Raw genomic sequence first — 16,288 nt, 5'->3', positions numbered from 1 at the left:
AATTACTTATTAAAATGCATATAAGGAAAATCTTGGTATATTTTAAGCTTTGCAAAAAAATTTTTCTGAAAGTGTATCAAAGAGACATACTATGACATTGGATAGGAAGCAAATTAACTTCATCTATGTGGAGCCATTAAGAGCAAAAATAAGTTCGCCATGGAGAATTAAGAGCAATTAAAAATATTTACGCCATTTTAATCTGTACAAAGCAAAGTAGAACATTTCATCATCATAAAGCTAGTAGTCTCCATTATGCTTAAATTGTCCACATAAGAATTAGATAACATACTTTAAATCAAAGACAAATAATTCCTTAGAGCTACTGTGTGTAGGTTTATCACTTCCAAAAATGTATTTTCTTTATCAATCATTCAAGCTAGAGAGCAATACTTTCCCTGCGAGAGGAATCTCCATCATTAACTTTCAATGCCTAGGATGACACAGAAAGGATAAGACAGAGAATAATTACTGACTTCCCCACTATCACACACAACCTTACTCAAGGCACTGGACAGAGATGTGTTTGTGTCTGCCACTGATGTCAACACATGCTTGTGTGTGTTCCGCCAGGCTCTCCTTACAGGTTATAGGTAAGGCACCCGAGAAACATTTAAGTCATGCCAAAGCATGGCATTTGAGCAGCTTTGTTACATGAAACTATAACTTCATATAGCTAAATTTAATTATCATGTATACATATATGTATATGGATATATTTATATTTATATAATTCTTCCAAGTATTTTTGGAAAGGAACTATTTTTATTTTTTTATTTATTATACAGTATTCACTTTATATCTCAGATGTAGCCCTCTCCTTCATCCCCTCCCAATCCTGCCCTTTCTCCCTCTTCTCTTCACATGCCCCTCCCCAGTCCATTGATAGGGCAGGTCTTCCTTTCCATCTGCTCTCATCAAGACTGTCTGCATTGTCTTCCTCTGTGGCCTGGTAAGGCTACCTCACCTCAGGGGGAGGTGATCAAAGAGCCAGCCACTGAGTTCATGTCAAAGACAGTCCCTGTTCCCCTTACTAGGATACCCACTTGGAGACTGAGCTGCCATGAGCTACATCTGTGTAGGGGTTCTAGGTTATCTCCATGCATGGTCCTTGTTTGGAGTATCAGTCTCAGAAAAGACCCCTGTGCCTAGATATTTTGGTTCTGTTAGTCTCCTTGAGAAGCTCTAGTCCCCTCCAGGTCTTTCTATCTCCCCCTTCTTTAGCTTATTCCCTGAAGTCTGCCCAAAGTTTGGTTGTAAGTCTCAGCAACTACTTTAATACCCTGCTGGGCAGAGTCTTCCAAGTATTTTTAAACATCTCAAATTTACTAATACACCAAGAACTTTCAAGAAATATTCCTTATATCAAACACATTTTTATATACAGAAAATTTAATGAAATGCCTGTGTATAGTATACACACAAAACATGAGATGAATTCAAAAGTAAGTACACCTCAAAACTTTAACAAATAAAATTGTTATTTACAAAGCAGTCCACTGAGGCAATGCCCTTGTCTGAGATAACAAAAACAAGCTAATGACAGAGTTCCACTGAAACTCTGACTTCTAGACAGCACAGCAATGAACTGTTGAGACTTAAAAGTTTTCTTAGGCATCTGCTTTCCTCATTGCCTCAGTTTTAGACAGCTTTTGTTGTGTTTAAATCTATCGTGTCTGAATCCTAAATCAATGCACATCCAATGAACCTGACATTATATGTACTCAGCCAAGGCTGTATTCTTAATAAAAATGATGTGTGTGAATGAAGAATGCTGTCATCAAGTAGCCCCATGAAAGTGCAAAGATGCTATGCTGTGGGCCTCAGGCTCCAGGCATTGATTTCCATGGTAAGTGAAATCACCATCCACTCTACCAGCTTCTGCAAGTTCTCACTGATCTGAAAAGTGAGACAGTCACAAGTCAAACGTCTTACACTGAAGAGTTTAAGTTAGTCTGGGTATAACTCCATTTTGAAATAAAGAGCCATCCTGACTGGGAGCTGAATTCAGGTACCAGGAAACATCACATAAGGTACACTTGGCAGACAACAAAGTAAACTCTCCTAGCAACAGCATCCAGGAACTATCACAATGTAGATACTTCATAGAAAATAGAGACAATCTCCCTGGCAATAATCGATGAGAATCGGTTGGGAATCGGCGGGGAAAATTCTCCCCAGTGTTTCAGATACAGTTTAGAAGAATAGACATTTTGATTATATGCCTTAGCAATTGTGATTATGTGCCTCAGAGAAGGTCATCTTACCCCGCTAACTTTTGCCCAATCCTGTAACACCAAGGCTTGTGCCCCCCCCTCCTGCTTGCTGCCATGGAAACCCCTTGCTCACAGACTTTCCCTTTAAAAATCCTGCTCACTCAGAGCTCGAGGTCCCACTTCTCTGCTTCTGTGTCTGTGAGACTCGGATCCCGAGTTCGATCACTCTCATAATAAAGCTTTCTTGCTATTGCATTGAGTCGTCTCCTGGTGGTCTCTGAGGGTCCCATGAACCTTCCATTACAACATCAATATCGGTTTCAAAAAACAAAGTGGCTATCATGCCACCCCTCTGATGATACCATCCTGATGTCTCCATTTCTCAACGCCTTCCTTCAGATTAATTCACCAGACAGCTATGGCAAAGGGAAAACACTACATTAGAAATCTCATCATAATTCAAATGTTTGTTTGTTTGTACAAGTGAGTGCATTTATGAATGTGCCAGGGTTTACATGTGTAGGTCAGAGGACAAATTGCATGAATCTGTTTTAGTCTTCCACTATGGGGGACTGAACAGGGGTCATTGGATTTGGCAGCAGGTATCACTGGCCCCTGAGCAAGGTCCAGTTCTTTTACTTTCCTAGTACAAAACAAGCAAGAATCTGGAACTCTCGTGACCAGACTAGAAAATACATGAAATAATTTTTATCCTGTCCAGAAACAGAGTATATTCTCAGAGAGTGAGAAAAGATACTCCCAACTTCATTTAGATCCTATAATTAACAACTTTTCACTAATTTGAAATTTCCTTTTAAGATGAGCAGTGTGGCTTTGTTTCTGAACATAAAGCCATTCCTATCTATAGATTCCCTAATGAAAGTTTCTGAAAGTATTCTTTTGAAAATGTTTTAAAATACATTAGATGTTTTCTATTTTTTACTTATGTCATTTTTTTTAGGGAAATAGTATATAATCACTATAGCTTAAAGGCTTTACCACAGGTTCTCCTAACCAGTCCTTCTCCAAAGCCAATATAAACAAAGGCCACTGCACTGTCCACATTGCCTCCTGACTAAAATTATGTCTACGACAGTGTTTAAAGTCATCCAAGATCTGTCACAGACTTCACCTCTAGACCTTTGACCTGTGCTGTGCAGTTCCACTTCCTCTGTATCCAACTGCCGCAGTGTCTACTTTATATCTAAAAATTAGTCAAAGAAAAGCTTTGGAAGAACTACAGCTTTCGGGTTTATCTTGCCAATCTCAGCATCTCAAAATAGACTTAAGTACAGGGGAGAACGATAATTCCATCATTTGGGAGATGAGTGCACATGAAGATATAATTTAAGGTTTCTACCACACATTTGCAGACCTCGACACAATGCTGCATTTTCCTCTTTTGTACCTCATGAGACTTAATTTACTAACAAAGACGCCATCCTACACAAGAAAACCGAAATATGAAGGTGGAGAGGAAGTAGTGTTCATTGGCTTATATGACAGATGGCAGAATGACGTTTCAGCCACTTTGTGATTAATAGATGTGCAAATAGGAAAATTCTATTAACATCAAATAGAAACTCTGATCAAATCACAGGCTTTTGTGACGAGTCCTGATTATTTTTACAATCCAGAAAACTGTTATCCCATTGGCATCTGAGTTGTTTAAGGCATGCTTAGTGGTAATGAAATAAGGATAGATAGCCCTGAACAAAATATTTATATTTTGAATGTGTTCTTTCTCATTAAAAATAGCCTCTTTGGGTTTGGTGGCTCTATTGTATTACCCCATTGTGTAATTTATGACTTCCCGAAACAAGGATAGACGTTGAATTCACCATAATCAGGTTTCTTTGATTTGTAATTAGAGGTTGGAGACAAGGTTTAGTTAGTAAAATGCTAGCCATGTAAGCTTAAAGACTAAGAGTTCAGCTCTCCAGCACCCACATAGATGCTGGCTGGGTATGGCTTGCCTATAACCCCAGAACTCAGGAAGTAGAGACACGGTACTGCTATAGCCAGCTGGTTACATTGGCAAGCCAGATATAGTCACCTATGTTTGAGCACTTGGTCCCTCGTTGGTAGAACTGTTTGGAAAGGACTAGAAGGTATGGCCTTGTTGGAGGAGGTATGTCACTTGGGGCAGGCTTTGAGGTTGCAAAAGACTCATGCCATTTCCAGTGTGTTCTCTGCCTCCTGTTTGTAGATTCACATATGAGCTCTCAGCTGTCCTGCTGCCATGGCTTCATTTGACCATCATGAATTCTGACCCCTTGGAATATTAAACCAATTAAATTCTTTCTTCTGTAAGTTTCCCTGGTCATGGTGTTTCATCATGGGAGTAGAAAAGTAACAATTTTACACACATACATTAAACACTCATAAGCACACACACACACACACACACACACACACACACACACACCACATATACACTTGCACTCATCCAAAACAAAATTGAAACTAGAATCAAGCAGCCATTAGCCTCATGTCAACCTTGATACTCTGAATCCCTCAGAAACCAAGAAAAAGGATGAGAGCAGAAGCAAAAAATATACTTTCTGACTTTGCCATTTTTCCAGCTCTTCTTCTCAACCTACTGGCACATTTTTGCTCCTCATAGTAAAATATCTGTCACATTTAATTGTTCTTGGGTTGACTTGTTGCTCAAATCTTTAGCTAACTAGACACGTATATGATAGTTACTCTTGTGGCTTTTATTTACCTTTCTAGAGATCTACAACTTAAATCCAAAGCAAAAGTCCAAAGCAAAATCTCTCTGAGATGAAAGGCCATCCTCCATACTACTTTGCACTAACACTGTACCCTGAACACAGCAACAAAATTTAAGTGTTTGCTCAGTCATCAAGACCCTGTGTTGACATCTCTTCCTCCTTTTTGTTCAACATGTCATCAGTTTTACTCTGGTCATGGTAGTTCACATTAGGATAGCCCTTGTGACCCTCAGACAGTCCCACATGCTGTTTGTAGAGTGTCCCTTCAGTGTCTGCAAACACCAGGAATTAACCTCCTGGCTCTGTTCTCCAGCTTTCATCTGTTCACAGACATCAAAGATGCTTTCATATTTCAGTAATAACTCATAAATGGAACAATACATGGCAAGCTTTCAGCAAAATGTATCTTTCTGGAACCAATATAATACCTATTTATTTTGCCAATATGAAATGCTTTCAGAAAAGCATTTATAACTAACTAGGATTTGTAACTTAACTCATCTGGAAAAGAGTGTCAAAACAGTACTTTATAGCTTAAATCATTTCATATGTTTTCTTGTGGTGTTAACCTTATCCACACCAAAGGAAGCTAGAAGTAAGACTGATGCCCTTGCCCTTGGACCTACATAGCTCACCAATGATAGTGTGAAATTAAGGCAAATTGATCCTCATCAGGAGAAAGAATCTACATGATTCATTATGGGCCTCACTTGTTTGAGTTTTCATACATCGGTTAATTTACTTTACCAGGAAATACACACTTGTGTTATTGTTTATTCATTATTTCTTTGTCTTCACCTCGAAAACCTTGGAATGATTATAGTCCTTCTGCTCCCCTTTGAAAAGGAGAGAAACATTTTATAATTACCTCACAACAGTCAGCATCTGAAAAACAAAATCAGTTCCTTACAGTGCAATGGTGGGTGTCAGCGCTGAGGAGTGGTGAGAATCGCCATCCGCGTCAGCTCAGTCTCTCAGCTGGTTTTACTCCAAGACAGTACCTGTTCACCAACAGACCACGCCTTCTTCCAAGAACCACAACTTTGATGTGTGTAGATGAAGTCAGTGGCCATGGCGTTGGCGAAATGATGCGTTAGAGACTCGGTGGAAAAGTCTTAACACAGAGCACACAGAATGAGTATACAGAAGGGAGATTGGTTTCTTATTGTCATTGGAACAAATTACTCCAACTACGAGTTTATTTTCTTGTCTTTATATGGGTAAAAGTCATAAAATGTGTCAGTTAGAACTGTGCCTGCTCTGGAGTGTTAGTCTGTTTCCCTGTCTGTTCCAGCTTCGAAGGGACACTTAAAATTCTTGGCTCATGGACCTATCCTCACCCCTGAAAAGCAGCAACATTTTACTCCCCCGTCTCTCTATCAACTCCATGGTCTTTGCAGGTTTTCTGTGTCTGTCTTATGTCTCTGTCCACTCCTTGATCCTCATAGGTCTTCTGTGTCTTTCTTATGTCCTTATGATTATAAAGGCCTTACCTAGATAGCCCTGGATAATCAAGCCCTTTAACTTAAATTTCCCAAGTCCCTCTTGCCATGTCCTGGGAATTAGGGCGTGGAGTAGGTTATCAGGGGTGTAGTGATTCAGCTTATCACAGAAGACACTATAAACTTCAAGTGACTGAATGAAAAACTTAAATTGTGTTAAACCACTGGTTTCAGAGGTTTGTCTCTTACTAGATAATGCTGTCTTAGGAACATTAAGTATCTGCAAACACAGTATCTGCAGATACTATTCCTAGCTGGATTGTAGTAAAGATAACAACCACACCTTACTTAATTTAGTTATCAACAAAATACATTTGTACTCCAAATAATAATATTTAATAATACTCTAGTAATGTCTCCTAATGGTGATGAGGGTGTATTAATGTGAAGCTAGGAAGGGCCCAGGAGAAGATTAAAATTTATTTTAGCAAAGAGCTTCAACCTTTTCCCACATTAAAATTTAATCAGAATTCTTAAAACCTAAGAAAAATGGTCTTCTTGAAATTTTATCATTTATTTAAATGGGTTGTATCAAAGGTGTTGCCAAGAAATTAAAAGATCCAAAAAGAATCAAAGATTCACCAAGAAACAGGCAAATCCAATAGCTCACCGAAAGGTCTAAGCAATCATGCTCTTGAAATTAATTTTTCCTCTATTTCACGTACGATGGGACTGTGGAATTATTTTTCCAAGGTCAAGACAAACTCAATGTCCATGAATTTTACTTTCTATAAACTTTCTATTGCAATTGTGATTTGATTATCTCCAAAATGTTGTTCTATGAGAAGAAAGCCAAAAGATACTGTAGGATCATACTCTGCCTGGACATCCATCACTGTGAGTCTCTTATTACTGTAATGACTGTGCACTGAGAAAAAATTTAATGTGATTCAAGTATTCCAATTTAGGAAAAGAACTAGATTTTAATGTGTTTTTTAACATTTTCCATGCTTTAGGGGAATGGCTTTGGGGAGGAAAGTATAATGAATGTTTTTAATCATACTAAAATAGTTTGCCAAAAATCTGTGACTTAACTTTTTGATGACAACAAAACAGAAAAGATCAAACATATTAATCAATCAGGCTCCTCATTTCTCAGCATGGCTTCCTACTTTTTAAATATGTTTGAAATATAAAGTTCATCCAGGGAGATGAGACATAACAGGTCTTCCCAGATAATTGTCAGCCTTTTCTTCCTGTGTACACCAGTGTGGAGCGCTATCACCTCTCTCAGCACCCCGACTTATCCCTCCGGTATGTACTCAGCCCCCAGTACATACCTCTCCTTCCTTTGTTCTCATGTGCCCTTCAGGCTTTCAATAAATTCTTAATGTCATTGATGAAAATGTCACTGCTGAGATTTATGGTCCATCTCTCTATGCAGGCCTCTAGCTTCAAAGTAAACAGCTCGCTTTCCAAGAGTTTGTCATCCTGTTTAAATTCAACAGAAATCAAAGAACAATTTCTTTCCCGTTTTCCTTCTCTTTGCTTTGAGTATCTTCTTAAGGATGTTCCAGCCACCACATCATGCAGACACACCCTCCCTACTTTCCAAGATGCCAAAACAAAAGCTCAGTGAGGTCACTGATGCCTTTCCTTTGCTCCATCAAGAAGATAGACTGTATCCAGGACAGTGAGAGTTGAAAACGCCTGTGCAATTCTGCAGATACCATATTTAATGAAGTGAAATGTTAATACAATGTATGTTTAGAACACTTGTAAGCAGTTGTGGGATACCACACTTCCAAGTTTCAGGAAACATAAGCCACACAATTTTAAAATGCTCTTTTGATCATCTGCTTGTCATTGTATCTGGTAACTTTACTCTCTCCACAATTGTCCCAAAGGATAAAGGACCATAGATATTATTATAGAGGACTTCAGAATTCTTCACTAAAGGATGTGATTAAAGACTAAAAGTACTACTATCCAAACTAATTAAAGGGAGTTACAGACTAATTCAGTTCTGTGATGTGAAGCAGTTCTGAGTTGGTTTTATTGGAGACACAAATTCCATTATATTCCAAATGCAATTTCCCAATTCCACAGCAAAGAATTGAGTAATCCGTATAGCTCTTCAATTTTCTTGCTAAGATTCAAAGTTTTGCTTATCTCCAGTTATGAAATATGAATTATTTCAGTGACTCAACCTCTAATTTCAATGAGATTTGGGGAACAACTCTTTAATTAGTCTTTATCATGCTTGCTTAAACCTTGCCAGCAATCTCTCTCCTGAAAGTAAATTAAAGTGAGAAAAAAAAAAAAAACAACTAACAGCCTCCCATAATACCACTGGCTACTCCACAGCTAAGTCTTCCTAAGACCCATCATTCTGAAGAGTGACACCATTCTGACTCCAAAGACTAATCATGCTCATAAAAGGTTATAAAAAAAAGTCAAGAGTAATAATGTGTGTGTATATGTTTGTGTATGTGGGTGAGAAAGAGAGAGAGAGAGTGAGAGAGAGAGCATATTTGTCATTTTTAATACTTTTCTTGTTCTGGAAATATTTCTTTACCCAAAGAGATACTTAAATTTTTCCTAATTTTTTTATTACCCATGCAGAACATATTAGCTTTTACAGCCATTACATATTTATTATGATTATGTTTGGGGTGACAGTTCACAAAATGAACCCCTAAAGCCCAGGGCTTATCAGTTCTGGTGTCTTAGAAATGCTTATTTTCTTTTAGCCATCAGAAAACATTAAGAAAAGAAAGATGCTCAAATCAAATAAACTGGGAAATAGGGAAACACTTTTCTTTTATGACCATTGAAGTAGCTACCTATCTGTGCTTCCAGATCCAGTGCAAAGTACCATACATGAGTTACCTGATTTCATCTGCTTAAAATCTCCCTGAGGTGCTGGAGGTGGAGCTCAGTTGAGAAATGCATAAAGTCCAGGCTCAGGCCCAAGACCACTTGAACCAGGAACAATGGTACATATCTATAATCTCAGCACTGGGGAGGAAGAGGAAGGAGACTCAGAAGTTCAAGGACATCCTCAGGTGCATAATAAGTTCAAGGCTCATACAGGAAACATAAGATGTTGCCAGGAAAACAAAACTACCTCTAAGGAGGTCATTTATTATCTCCATCTGATCATGAGGGATCAGACATGGAAAGTAATTTGCCCAAGCTGCACAGCTAGAGACTTGACGAAGTACTTGAGTCCCTATTTTATGTTTATGTATACACATTTCAACTCACTTGCAGGTGGTCATGTGATAGCTGCTTATATGCTAAGGCAGAGAGAGTCAGATATCTAAATATGGTTTGTACAGCCTTTCCATGGTGTTGTCAGTGTTGGTAAATGTTCACTTGTCTTCCAATCCTTTTAGTCTAGATAAAACGGTAATATGGATAGTGTATTACCAAAGTAATGTGACCAAAACTTATGTTGCAACTTGTAGGACTGACCCATAAAAGCCTCTCAAAAGATTATATACTCTTCACATATAAGGGCAAAAACTAAGTCTACCCTTCACCTTGTACAAAGGTTCACTCTAAATGGATCAAAGGCCTGAATGTAAGGCCTGTAACTGGAACCACTAGTGCTACACAGAAGGGGGCACTTCAAGATGCAGGTGATGACTTTCTGAAAAACACTCATAGCTCATCACGGTAACAAGGGCTGAAGGGCTGAAGAGATGGCTCAGTGGGTAAAAGCACCTGCTGCAAAGCCTAGCAACCTGAGCTCAGTCCCCTGAACCCCATAGAGCACTGAATGCAGTAGCACACATCTGCAAACCCAGCACTCCTACAGCAAGACACAAGGTGGAGAAAGGAGAATTGCCTGGAAGCTAGAAGGCCAACTACCCTGCAGGAGCAGCATGGCAGCAATAAGAGACCATGCCTCAAGGTACAAGCTGAGAGCTGACTGTGAAAAGTTATCTGTGGGGCCTGGAGGGATGCTCAGTGGGTAAGAGCTCTTGCTGATTTTGCTGAGGACACATGTTTGGCTCTCAACACCTACATGATGGCTTCAGTTACAGAAGTTCCAATGCCCTCTCTGGCTTCTATAGGCACCAGACCACATGAATAGTCCACCTACATAAATGCAAACACTCACATATACAGAAAATAAAATTAAATAAATCTTCTTTTAGAAAAAAAATAATCTACTATTAGGATTTCATACAAGTCTTTGACTTGCTTGGTTAGGGTTACGCCAAGGTACTTTATGTCATTTGTGGCTATTGTGAATGGTGTTGTTTCTCTAATTTCTTTCTCAGCCCTTTTGTCTTTTGTATACAGGAGTGCTACTGATTTTTTTGAGTTAATTTTATATCCGGCCACTTTGCTGAAGGTGTTTATCAGCTGTAGGAGTTCCCTGGTAGAGTTTTTGGGGTCACTCATATATACTATCATATCATCTGCAAATAGTGATAATTTGACTTCTTCCTTTCCCATCTGTATCCCCTTGATCTCCTTCAACTGTCTTATTGCTCTAGCAAGGACTTCCAGCACTATGTTGAAGAGATATGGAGACAGTGGGCAGCCTTGTCTTGTCCCTGATTTCAGTGGGATTGCTTTAAGTTTCTCTCCGTTCAGTTTGATGTTGGCTATAGGCTTGCTGTATATCGCCTTTACTATGTTTAGATATGTGCCTTGTATCCCTGAACTCTCCAGTACTTTAAACATGAATGGATGTTGGATTTTGTCAAATGCTTTTTCAGCATCTAGGGAGATTATCATGTGGTTTTTTTCTTTCAGTTTGTTAATATAGTGGATCACATTGATGGATTTCCGTATATTGAACCACCCCTGCATACCTGGGATGAAGCCTACTTGGTCATAGTGGATAATATCTTTGATGTGTTCTTGGATCCGGTTTGCAAGTATTTTGTTAAGTATTTTTGCATCAATGTTCATAAGAGAGATTGGCCTGAAATTCTCTTTCTTTGTTGAGTCTTTGTGAGGTTTAGGTACCAAGGTGATTGTGGCTTCATAGAATGAGTTTGGTAATGTTCCTTCTGTTTCTATTTTGTGGAATAGTTTGAAGAGAATTGGAGTTAGCTCTTCTTTGAAGGTCTGGTAGAATTCTGCGCTGAAGCCATCTGGTCCTGGGCTTTTTTTGGATGGGAGACTTTTGATGACTGCTTCTACATTCTTTTAAGCAGAAAAGAAGAGAATCATCCAAGTGAAGAGGCAACGTAAGGAATAGGAGAAAATGATCACTATTTATTCAACCAACAGGGAATTAATATCCAGCGTACATAAAGATTCAAAACATTAAACATCAGAAAAGCAAAAAGTCCAGTCAGTGAAGGGCAAGTGAGAACTGAATCTTCCCAAGTAAATAAATACAAATAACCAACAAACTCATGAATGAAGATGTCTGATGTCTCTAGCTATATTAGAACTGAAAATCAAAATTATGTGGAGATTCCATTTCACCCCAGACAGGCTAGCATTAAAAAGCAAGAAATAACAAACTGAAATCTAAAAGAAAGGAAACCTATACACAGTTGGTGAGGGCATCAATTAGTGTAGCTACTATGGCAATTTGCATAGTAGTTCTTCAAAACGTTAAAACTAAAATTATAATAAAATCCACCTATGTCCCAGATTCAAATTTCTGATCAACCACATTATAGTTGTATGATTTTTTAAAACTTCATCAGCCTCCATTTCTTTGTTTATAAAATAAAAAGTCGGTATTGTCTTAAAAAGGTAGCATAAAATTAAATAGAATAATATGTGTAAAAAAATAGAATGTTAGCACACAATACATAATGTGCTAACAGTGGTGCTTATATTTACTACTACAGTGACTAGAATAAAGACTGGAGAAAGGGCTTTGTTGGTAAAGTACTTGCCTCATACACAAGAAGCACAGGGTTCGAGCTGTAGAACCACATAGACCAGGTCAGAGGTGCAAACCTGTAATTCCAGTACTCACGAAGTGCAGGCTAGAGGACCAGGACCCCCCTCAAGGTCAGTCTCAGCTTCAACAAGTTTGAGACAAGCCTTGGCATGAAACAAACAATCAATAAATCCACCATGTATACTACTTTTACATTGACAGTGTCATGGGAAATGACTTGTTTTTATGCCTTTTTAAATGAAAGGGTTTTTTTTTTCCTAGCACAATTAAGCCCACAGAATCTATTTTTTAATTTGCTGCCATATTAGTTCAAGCCACTGTGACCAAGATACCTCTCAGTTACAACTGAAGGAAGAAAGGGCTTGTTCTAGCGCATGACTTCAGAGGGGTTTCAGTCTGTCACGGGCAGGCACAATGACAGATATTCCACGTGGGGCAAAGAAGATGAGGCAGTAGCTGCTCACATGGAACAGGAAGTACACAGAGCAGAGCCAGAACCAGGCTGGGTGCACCTTCAAAGTCTCAGCCCTCCTAACCTCCTAAAGGTACCATACTCTACTCCAGGCAGCACTTGCTGGGACACAAGTGCTTAAATACAAGCCTATGGGTGACATTTCAGATTCACACTTTTAACAGCAGCACTTTAATATTTATTTTTATTATTAGTTATATGTCTGTGTGTGTATGCTCGTGTTTGGAAGTACCTGTGGGTACTAGGAGAACAGGGAGTACTCAGCCACTGAGCCATCTCTCTAGTCCCCAACCACTGCAATCTGTCATCTTTGACAGATTGTGACTGGTTTGGCTAAGTTTTACGCTGAAATCAGCTGGTCTCTGAGTCCTTTTTCTGTAGTATTGCAGATCATGACTGCAACACAAGCTCCAACAGGCTCTTTGAAAAATAAAAGTCTGGAATCTGTCTTTCACATTTATAACTGAGTTCAAATTTACTATCTCACCAGGTAGAATTAAAGAGTCCTTTTCATATTTAAATTAGATTATCATTAAATAGCCTGTTACTGTGAAAGCCACTATCCTCTACTCTATAAACACAAATACAAAAGCACAGTGTACATGTTCCCCCATCCATTCAAAATCCATATCTCCTAATGGACAACTGGCATTGTTTATTTGTCATTTAAAATAAAATTTTCAAGTATTTCATAACATGAGTACACTGTATTTGTATTATTTCTATCCCTCTCTTTTTCCCTTCAAGTCTTCCTTGCCTCCTCCACTTCCTCTTAGATTTATCATCTTCCTCATGATTTTATATATATATATATATATATATATATATATATATATATATATATATGAGATGTATCCTATTGTGTCCATTCAGTGTTGCTTATATGCACATGTGTTTAAGGCTGACCACTATCAAGTCTCAAATGGCACCTTAAGGTGTCTTCAATACTTTAAAAATAAGAGAGGTAAGGTAGATTAATGGTTCCTATGATGGTTCATCCCTGATGTTAACCTGACTACATCCAGAATCAGCTAAAGCCCAAGCAGCTGGGCACATCCATGAGCGAATTTCTTGAATGGATGATTTGAGGTAGGAAGATTCATCATAAATCTAAGCAACACCTTCTTCTAGCAGCTCACATAAAAGATATGGAAAAGGAAGGATGCTTTTGCTCCTTGCCTGCTCACCCTCACTCTCGCTGGCAAGTTTATCATCTGTTCTGTTGCTGACACATTCCTTCACTAGTGTTATGATGTACTTTTTTAGGATTCAAGAACACACTGAAGACTAGCAGTTCTCTGGGAAATGTTTTGGACTCCAGCACCACACTGGGACTGCTGAGACATGCAGTCCCACTGACTGAACAATTAATGGGTTATTTTCTTTTCTATTAGAGACAGCCAGTGTTGTAAAACCCACATCAGAGCCTGTCAGCCATTCTAATAAAACCCTTGTAATGTATATCAGTTTTGTTCTTTAGAGAACCCTAATGAACAATTATATTACATTTTTGCCCTTTAATTCTTTGGAAATAGGCTTCCAAACCTACAGAAGATTACAAAATTTTTATCATATGATATCACAAGAAAATAAAACACAAAACACACAAAATAAGTCAATCACTTTTTACTTAAAGCACAAAGTAAAAAGAATTCCAAGCGTTAAACAGTTTTATACACACTTGGATCGAGATCTTGAAGAGCTCAACAATGAAGTGAATGAAGTCAAGCTGCTGGCGCAGGTGAGCAGAACATTTTCAAATAATCCATCCAGTTTGATGATTACAGCTTTCTAGAATTCAGGTAGGATCAGCAAATAAAAATTGTATGTGTGTACAATCTGCATCTGTATGTACATGTTATAGATTATGTTCAGCTGATTAATCTATCCATCACATCACATATTTATTGTTTTGTGATGAGAACTTTGAAATTTGTTCTTCAAGTCATTTAGAGACTATATTTCATTTCAACAAGTTTTTATTTTTTTGTTTTAGTCTAAACAATTCTTTAAGCTGCTATTTAATGCTTGTTTCTCAATCACCCACTGATTTGTCGATGGTGTTCTGCACGGCAGTAATGGACAGCTTCATCATGGTGAAAACAGCAAAGTCTTCAGGACGGGTGGCCACCTGATACTGTTCAATGAGCTTGTACATCTGAACCACTGTATTTGCCTCTTCCTCCAGGCTTTCAATCTCCACATAGACATTGTTCATGAAACACAGTGGAACAGCAGTGTTTTCTAGTTTGAGCCGCTTCTATGAAATATGAATGTCAAAGTGTTAATGGTCAATGTGTGAGTGCGTTTGGCATGGCCATCTAATTGGCTGAACTGGTCACATGATAAATACAAGCATTGCTACAGTTCTGGTAACTGAGTAATTGGGCCAGGAGGTAAATGGTCAGTGCTGACTACAGTCTTGGAAAGTAAAATCAGTTGGTCTCTCTCCCCCCACTTCCTGATCCTTTCTGCATTAAACAGTGCCACGAAGTTTCTAAAACAAAACAAACCAAAAAAATTCCAAATGTCATTTTCTAAAGTTAAGTCGTTCCATTTTACGCTACCAAACAATTAAAATGCACTTTTTCATTACTTCTTCCTACTGTCAAAGGCCAAGTGGAACAATTCTGGAAAAGGCCTTGGGACAGAAAGAGGTGGGGCAGGAACATTGGCTGAATGCTAGTGTACCCAAACTAAAAGAAGCTCCCACTGATGGACTCTAATAAACAATGGGCAGGCTTCAGAATAGCCTCTGTTGAACTGCTTGACTAGTAGGTCTAAGACCTTGGGTTCAATGCCCAACACTGCAAACTAAAAATAATCATGGTACTATACAACCCATGTAATAAATTAAGCATCCATGAGTTCATATTATATAAGCAATTATTTTTCCTTAGATGAGAATAGCAACTAAGATATATATCTAGAAGGGCAGAGCTGGAAGTTTATCATTTACCAACTGTCTATTGATTAAAACAGGAAGCATAATGTTAGGCTGAAAGTAGTGAATGAGGGCCTTGGGGCAGCCATCTCATGGCTTCCCTATATCCTTGCGTGTAGTGTTTGCTGAATACAAAGGAGAAAGGAGGAGCTTTTCAGTCAGGAAGCTTGGATTAAGGATAGTGATGGAACTGCTGTAACACATATGTCACCTGACTGACCACCTTGGGGAAAGAACATCATTGCTGAGCTAGCTCTGGCAAAGCATGCCCTGGAAAAGTCCTGAGAAAAAGAACTCACATTGAGGCATTCTGCACAACAACTGGTCCATAACCTTCAAAGATGTCTAGATCAAAGAAATCAAGGAAAGATGGAGTGATGGTTGAGGAGACAAAAGAAAACGTGTGACTGGCTCCAGATTGAATCTTTCAAGAAAGTCATTGTTGGAGCAGTTCATGACTCAGCTATGATTTATGGATTAAATGGTAGTAAGATAAGAATGTTAATCTTCTGTTTTTTAATCACATCATCAATATATTTATTTGATACTAAAGTTAAATAATGTAAGATTTCCTTTTATGAAAAAA

This window comes from Psammomys obesus, unplaced genomic scaffold (assembly GCF_907164565.1).
Source record: "Psammomys obesus unplaced genomic scaffold, mPsaObe1.curated_primary_1811, whole genome shotgun sequence".
Taxonomy (NCBI): Eukaryota; Metazoa; Chordata; class Mammalia; order Rodentia; family Muridae; genus Psammomys; species Psammomys obesus.
The sequence above is the reverse complement of the archived record's forward strand: the minus strand, read 5'-3'. Positions refer to the sequence as shown.